Source organism: Amblyraja radiata, chromosome 20 (genome assembly GCF_010909765.2).
Source record: "Amblyraja radiata isolate CabotCenter1 chromosome 20, sAmbRad1.1.pri, whole genome shotgun sequence".
In the NCBI taxonomy this organism is placed as follows: domain Eukaryota; kingdom Metazoa; phylum Chordata; class Chondrichthyes; order Rajiformes; family Rajidae; genus Amblyraja; species Amblyraja radiata.
In genome coordinates this window covers 22,772,767-22,781,658 of record NC_045975.1, presented here as the reverse complement: position 1 = coordinate 22,781,658, position 8,892 = coordinate 22,772,767, and the positions used below count along the sequence as shown (strand labels likewise).

The window sequence follows — 8,892 nt, the reverse complement described above, 5'->3', positions numbered from 1 at the left end:
GTGGCCATACTTCAAATAGGAATGTTAAAATGAATGTGACTATGTGTCAATGAACGGGCATCGTAGCTTGGTAGTCTGAAGAAGGGTCTCGACCCGAAACGTCACCCATTCCTTCTCTCCAGCGACGCTGCCTGTCCCGCTGACTAACTCCGTCTTTTTGTGTCCATCTTCGGATTAAACCTGCATCTGCAGTTCCTTCTTACACATTAAAACTACCCTTGTCCGAAATCCAAGCAGCTAAATTTGCACGTGTGAGTCACAGAAGAATTGTACACGGAGAGTGTTTAGTATTTCTGTGGAACGCTGCATTAAGAATTGTCTCGTTTGCTGCCCCCAATCGACCTTAGAGTTGAACCGGGGAGTTTATGGCCGTTTTTCAAAAAAATACACAAAGTGCTGGAGCGACTCAGTCTTATCTAACGCCGAATAGCAACTTGACTTGGTCGTACATTAGTTAAACACAACTATTCCTAGGAGCGCAGGAGGATGAGGGGTGATCTTATAGGGGTGTACAAAATCAAGAGAGGAATAGTTTGGGTAAACACACAGTACCTGCCTCAACTACCTCCTCCGGCAGCTCGTTCGATACACCCACCACCCTTTTGTGCGAAAATATTACTCCAGAGGTTTCTATTAAATCCATCCCACCCTCACCCCCCTCACCTTAAACCTATGCCCTCTGGTTCTCGATCCCCCTACTCTGTGTATTTACCTGATCTATTCCTCTCACGATTTTGTACACTTCTGTAAGATCACCCCTCTTCATCCTGTGCTCCAAGTAATAGAGTCTTAGCCTGCACAACCTCTCCCTGTAGCTCAGGCCCATGAGACCTTGTAATTCTTCGATGCACCCTTTCCAGCTTGATGACATCTTTCCTTTAACATGGCGCCCAAAACTGAACATGGTACTCTAAATGTGGAGGAAAGAACTGCACATTTAATGGTTTAAATCGAAGATAGACACAAAATACTGGAGTAACAGGCAGCATCTCTGGAGAGAAGGAATCTAAATGTGGCCTCTCCAACATCTCATACAAATGCAACATGACCCCCCCCCCCCCCCCCCAACTTCTATACTCAATACTCTGACTGAAGATGACTAAAGTGCCTCGTAACTTTGCTTGGTTTGTGAAGAGTTAATGGTCCAACTTTCAGTTCATGCCCCACAAGCCGACATAAGAAAATGCATCTGTGTCATTTAACAATTCTTGAGCCCAGCTTTGCTCTGAGCATTTATAATCGCTTGGATTCCTCTTTCTGTATACAGCAGTAGTCTGGGATATCGCTCCAGGCAAGGCAGAGAAACCTCACCCGACCTTGTTTGTTTCTGTGGATTATAGGTAATTTGTTTTTACATGATGTGATCTTGACCTTTAAGGTCATTCTCTGCCATTCTCTGAGACAGCTCGAACAAGAGAGCAGAAGAAACTTGCCCTTGCAAAGCAGATGGTTGATTTTTATCTCTCAGTTCCAGTATAGTGTTCCCATTGTTGGAATCTTAGAGTCACAGAAAGAGGCCCTTCTGCCCAACCTACCCATTCTAGCCAAGATGCCCCATCTACACTAGTCCCACCTGCCTATGTTTGGCCCATATCCCTCTAAATCTTTCACTTCCCTGTACCTGTCCAAATGTCTTTAAATGTTGTTTTAGTACCTGCCTCAAATTCCTCAGTTCATTAGTACAACATATTGTACAACTGCAACATTATAGCCCAACTTCTATACTACCTGGCAGCTCGTTCCATATGCCCACCACCCTCTGTGTGAGAAAAGCTGCCCTTTAGGTTCCTATTTTAAATCTTTCCCCTCTCACCTTAAACCTATGTCCTCTCGTTCTTGATTTGGGTAGTCTGGGTAAAAGATTCTGTGCATCTACTCTATCTATTCCCCTCATGATCTTATACACATCTATACGATCACCCCTCATTCTCCCACGCTCCAAGGAATAAAGTCCAAGCCTGCTCAACAAATAGCTCAGGCCCTCAAGTCCTGGCAACACCTCCAATAATCTCCTGTGAACTCTTTCCAGTTAAACAACATCTTTCTTATAGCAGGATGACCAAACCTGAACACAATACTCCAAATGTGGCCTCACCAACATCTTGTACAAAGCCCAACGTTTATGCACACATCCCAACTTCTATATGCAACTATCTAACAATCCATCCTGTAAATAGAAGCATCCTGCTTTCTACATCTTTCTTCATCAAAGTAGTACAACAAAACACACATGCCTGAAAGAATCCAGAGAGAGCCAGAACCTATTTCCCAGAGCAGAAATGTCCAACACCAGAGGACATAGCTAAAAGGCGAGAGGGGAAAAGTTTAATGGGGATGTGTGGAGTAAGTGTTAAGGAGGCCTGGAACTCATTGCTGGAGTTGGAGGTGGAGGCAGATACAATAATGGCGTTTAAGAGGCTTTTAGATAGACACATGGGAGTGAAGGGATATGGAGCATGTACAGGCCGACGAGATCAGTTGGACATTCACTCCCATATTTTTGTTCAGAAACTTCCTAAAATAATCAGTAAAATAACATAATTTTTCATGATAGATACAATGAAAGGCATCATCCACGCAAAGAAACGCCACCAATCTGTGTTCTCCAGAGATACTGATGGAGCCCGCTGAGTTACTTACGATGAGAACTTAGCATAATTTTCGGGAAAAAATAATTTTGGGCTAAAGGGCTCGTCCCTGTGCTGTACATTCTATGTTTTTATGGATTCTATGTATATTTTATGTTCTGTATGTTCTGCTCTTATCCATTTGAATTTGAAAGATATTTTTACTTTTGAGTCCGGATATCTGATAGACACTGAACTTATGTCATTGATGGCTGAATGAGATACCTGTACCCATGCATAGCGTTTCCCAATGCATAGTGCATACAATCTCTCTACAGCATACACCCCATTATCCAATGCCTTATGTCCCTGTCCCACTTAAGAAACCTGAACGGAAACCTCTGGAGACTTTGCGCCCCACCAAAGGTTTCTGTGCGGTTCCCGGAGGTTGCAGGTGGTTGCCGGAGGTTGCAAGTAGTGGAAGCAGGTAGGGAGACTGACAAAAACCTTCGGGAACCTCCGGGAACCGCACGGACACCTTGGGTGGGGCACAAAGTCTCCAGAGGTTTCCGTTCAGGTTTCCTAAGTGGGACAGGGACATTATAAGGATCTTATATCTCTGGATTAGATGGGCCACATATATGAATTAACCTGTCCTGAACTACTATCTACCTCACTAGAGATCCTTGGACCATAGTTAATTGGACATGACTGGAATTTATCTTGCATTAATCATTATTTCCTTTATCCTGCATCTGTACACTGTGGATGGCTTGATTGTAATCATGTATAGTCTTTCCACTGACTGGTTAGCACGCAACAAAAGCTTTTAACCTTACCTTGGTGCACATGATAATAAACTAAACTAAACTAGGTTGTAAGCCACCTAAGATGAATAGGAGCTGCTTATGGGCATGCCACAAAGTGAACGCTGCTTTCAGCCGATAGCTCATGACATGCCTTAGATTTGCTGTGAAACTGAAGTATCAATAGTCCGCGGGAAAAAGACAACAGGAAAATGAGGGCACTGCGACTGCTGCCAGGACTTTGAGCATTGACCTGAATTATTCACTGCCCTTTACGTTCTGTTCCATGGCAGAGTTGACAGCTTGGACCTGCAAAGCAATGTGTGCAGTCAGTAGCAATGCGAGTGACTTGTAATGCTTTGGCTGGCAAATGGCATTGTCTCTGCTGGTTTATAGCAGTGGTCGTTAGAATCATAGGTGGTGGTGAGTCAACATGCAGGAGAGAGACAGAACACCAGGCTGAGTGATGCCACAGCTACCACCTCTCGCTCAAGGCCCACAAGACTAAGGAACTGATCGTTGACTTCAGAAAAGGGAAGTCAGGAAATCGCACAACGTTTTCAATGGTAGGTCATTGTTGGAGAGAGTTAGCAGCTTCAAATTCCTGGGATTTAATATTTTGGATTACCTTGGGGCGGCACAGTGGCGCAGAGGTAGAGTTGCTGCCTTACAGTGCCAGGGACCCGGGTTCGATTCTGACTGCAGGTGCTGTCTGTACAAAATGTATATTCTAGTGAGAAAGAATGGCCCCATGAACTAAATAACAGTTAAAGATGGTATCAAATTAAATGAAAGACACATGAAGATGCATAGATTACCAAGGGATTAGGCAAGAGGATTGAGGAATTTTAAAGAAACATCAAAGAATTACAAAAAGTATAACAAGGAGAAGATGGAGCATGAAAATAGATCAACAAAACAGATCATAAGACTCTTTGTGTAAGAAGTCACTGCAGATGCTGGTTTAAACCGAAAATAGACACAAAAAGCTGGAGTAACTCAGCGGGACAGGCAGCATCTCTGGAGAGCAGGAATGGGCGACGTTTCAGGTCGAGACCCTTTTTCAAACTGATGTCAGGGGAGGGGGCAGGACAAAGATAGAACGTAGGTGGAGACAGGAAAGGGCCTGTCCCACTGTACGAGGTAATTCAAGAGCTCTCCCGAGTTTAAAAAAAAATCAAACTCGTGGTAAGCACGTAGAATGTATGTCGCGGGTAAGTCGGAGCTCGGGACGTCTCTTGGCGGCTCGTAACACTAACGGCAGGTACTCGGGAAACACCATAAGCTCGTGAAGACTCGTGAAGATTTTTCAACATGTTGAAAAATGTCCACGAGAGCCCCGAGTACCTAAGAGCGGCTATTACCGTAATTCTCTGAGTTCGAATCAGGGGAAACTCGGGAGAACTCTTTAATTAGCTCGTACAGTGGGACAGCCCCATAAGGCTAGTGGGAGAACTGGGAAGGGGAATGGAATAGAGAGGGAAAGCAAGGGCTATCTGAAGTTAGAGAAGTCAATGTTCATACCGCTGGGGTGAAAACTACCCAAGCGAAATATGAGGTGCTGTTTCCCCAATTTGAGCTGGCTCGAAAGGCCAAATGGCCTACTCCTGCACCTATTCTCTATGTTTCTATGTTTCTATGTTTCTATCCATGTTCTCCAGTGATACTGCCTGATCTGCTGATTTACTGCAGTACTTTGTGTCGTTGTTTGTGACCCATCATCGGCAGTTCCTTATTTCTAAAAGAATCACTGTCCAGAGAATCAGGACTTGCAAATTAACGTAGTTAAAGGTTGATATGTTCCTTGAGGCCGATTGTCCAGCATGCTAGTAGGATCTTTAGGGAAGTAGCTACATGAATAGTGAATGTATTGATACAGTCTACTTTACTTTTGAGATACAGTGCAGAAACAGGCCATTCGGGCCACGGAGTCCATGCCGAGCAGCGATCACACCTGCACTCAAACTATCCTACACACTGGGGACAATTTACAATATTACTGAAACTAATTAACCCACAAACCAGCACATCTTTGGAGCGTTGGGGGAAATAGGAGCACCCAGAGGAAACCCACATGGTCATGGGGAGAGCGTACAAATCCCGTACAGACAGCACCCGCGGTCAGGATCGAACCTGGGTCTCTGGTGCAGTAAGGCAGCAGCTCTACCGCTGCACCACTGTGCCACCTATTCTCAGTGAGCTCTCTGGAGGTTGCAAATGTGATCCCGCTGTTTAAGAAAGGAACGATACAAAGCAGGAAATTCCGAGGCAGTTAGCTCTCATTGAGAAGATGCTCTCATAAGGAGTTAATAGCATGACATTTATAAAATCAGAAGACAATCAATCAGAATCAATGTGACTTTATGAAAGAGGAATTGTAGTTGACAAATTTTCTTGAGCTCTTTGAGGATCCATCAAACATTGCGGATAAAAACAAGCTAGTTGTTGTAATTGATTTCTGGAAGTCATTTGATTAGATGCCACATTATTAATTACCCCACAAGGTAAGAACACATAAGATTGGAGTGATATGTTTAGTTCCCTTTAGGGATACAGCATGGAAGCAGGCCCTTCGGCCCACCGAGTCCACGCCAACCAATTCACAAGCATTGTCCTACACCCAAGGGACAATTTTGCAGAAGCCACAAACCGATTTAACCGTTTAACCGATTTAATCGTTTAACCGACAAACGAACATGTCTTTGGAAAGAGGGAGGAAACCAGAGCACCTGGATTAAACCCATGCAGTCACAGGGAAATGTACAAACTCCGCACAGAAAACACGCGTGGTCAGGATTGAATCCGGGTCTCTGGCGCTGTAAGGTAGAACTCTGCTGCTGTGCCATTGTGCTGCCTGAATATTCACAGATATAGAAAGGCGGTGGGTACATGGAACAAGTGGCCAGAGGAGGTAGTTGAGGCTGGAACTATAACACCTTAAAGTAACCTGGACAGCTGCATGGATAGGAAAGGTTTAGAGGGATATGGGCCAAACGCGGGCAAATGGGATACGTGCAGATGGAGCATGTAGAAACAAAGAGCTACAGATGCTGGTTCCGACCAAAGATAGAGACAAAGTGCTGAAGTCTTGGCCGGCATGGATGAGTTGGGCTGAAGGGCCTGTTACAATGCCATATGATTCTCTTTGGCTCTGATATCAATGAGACAGCAAATGAATCATGTTGAATACAGTTCAATGCATATAGGCATTGATTTGCTTGCAGAAGTACATACAGTATATTGTTCTTATAATTATTGCATTTGATATTGAGTGCGTTACTAAATATAGTGACATGTGCTATATTGATTACCATGTAGGATAATAAGAAAGTAAAAAGCGACCTAATTAAAGTTGTCAAAATATGGAAGGAAATATGTCACATTGAACCAGAAAATCTGTTCAAATACCAGAGGACAGGCGTCTCAAATTAGGAAGATTGAGTGAAAAGAGAAAATGCAGTTGTGAATTGTTGCCATGGAAGCCAATCAATGTGAGCATGATGCATGAGTTCAGATTGCTGAGAGAGAGAAGGGATTTAAGTCTTCATCATTGGCATGTTAAGAAGATGGCAGGTAGCTGAGTTACATAAACAGGCATGGTCTCTTGCTAGCTCTCCAATACCTAGCGCAGATTCATGTTTCACATTGAAAGGAGTATGTTCATCTCAGCAAGGGCAGAGCTGCTTCTTCACAGCGCCAGTGACCCGGGTTCAATCCTGACCTCGGGTGCTGTCTGTGTGTGGAGTTTGCACGTTCATCCCTGTGACCGCGTGGGTTTTCTCCGGGTGCTCCGCTTTCTGCCCACATCCTAAAGACGTGCGGGTTTGTGGATTAATTGGCTTCTGTAAGTTGCCCCCTGGTGTGTACGGAATTGCTGAGAAATTGAGATGACATAGAATTAGCTTGAACGGGTGGTCGATGAGATGAGATGATCAATGGAAAAGGATCTCGATACTATGGTTGAGTGGTCACAACAATGGGGCATGCAGTTCAACCCTTCCAAATGTGAAACTATGCGTGTCACCAGAATGAGGAATCCAGGCGAAACATCTTACAATATACTTGGTGCCACCCTTGAAGAATCCAAACAAACCAAGTATCTTGGCATCAAATTGCAGAATGATCTGCGTTGGGATGGTCAGACTCATCATGCAACGGTGAAAGCAACAGGTGTCCTAAACTTTCTGATGGCGTAACTTTCATCATTGTTCAACTTCTGTCAAGGAGAAGCTATACTTCACCCTCGTTAGGCCTCATTTGGACTACGCAGTTGCAGCATGGGACCCATACACAAATAAAAAAAATTCTTCCATCGAACGTGTCCAAAGACAGGCAGCTCGATTTGTTACCAACACCTATGAGAGAGAAGCGAGTGTCACCAAACTTCTGAATTCTCTGCGGTGGAACCCTCTCCAAGACAGACGTGAAGCTCACCGTTTGACCTGTTTTTACAAAATGTTAAATGGTCAGCTCGACATAGACTACAAGACCTACACCAAACCCAAACCAATTAGGAGCAGACGAGGGCATTCGATCCAATTTGTGATCCCAGCTACAAAGACAGATGTGTACATCAATTCGTTCTTCCCCCGCACAATTAAAGCATGGAATAATCTCCACCCAACTATAGTTACCCAACCAGATGCAACTAAATTTAAAGTAGCTCTTTCTTCCCAATAACCCTTTCTGGCTTAAGCCCTCCCTTCACCACCTCCAGTTTAAATTCCATTTGGAATATTTTGGAGGACCAAGAATCCAAGAACCAAGAATGAGATGATCAATGATCATGATTGAATGGCGGAGCAGACTCGATGGGCCGAATTGGCTCCTTCAGCTCCTATACTTATGAACATGAACTTATGAGAATAGATAGGGTAAATGCGCAATCTTTTACCCAGAATAGGAGAAGCCTAAACTGGAGGACATAAATTTAAGGTGAGGAGGAAAGATTTAATTGGAACCCGAGGGGCACATTTTTCACACAGATGGTAGTGGGTGTATGGAACCAGCTGCCAGAGGAGGTAGTTGAGGCAGGAACTATCACAACATTTAAAAGACATTTGGACAGGTACATGGTTAGGAAATGTTCAGAGGGATTTGGACCAAACTTGGGCAAGTGTGACTAATGTGGATGGGGAATTTTGGTTGGCATGGATAAGTTGGGCCAATGGGCCTGTTTCCATGCTGTATGACTCTATGACTATTATATTCCCAACCCTCTCATTTGAAGTTATTGCCAGCTACTTACAGATAATTTATCTTTATAACTGGATGTGAGTTTAGCATATTTCTCTGGTGGTGATATTTAATCTCAAATAGTCATAACAATGATTATAAGCAAACAAACCTGACATCTCAACTTTCTATTTCAATTATTCTTTTCATGCTCTTTTCTATCCAAGTGTCATCCTCGTGTCAGTTAACCTTGAAAGTAAAATGTAGTTTTAAATCATTTGTGCCCTTTTGCATATTTCAGTGTATTATTTATCTTGAGATGTTTTGTTAATCTGGGTTTGTTG

At 43.7% G+C, this 8,892-nt stretch overlaps 1 long non-coding RNA gene across 1 annotated transcript in view; it reads left to right on the top strand.

Annotated features, from left to right (window-relative positions):
* The window catches only part of LOC116984716, a 34,285-nt gene that overhangs the window by 1,082 nt on the left and 24,311 nt on the right, over positions 1 to 8,892 (top strand). The window lies entirely within an intron of this gene.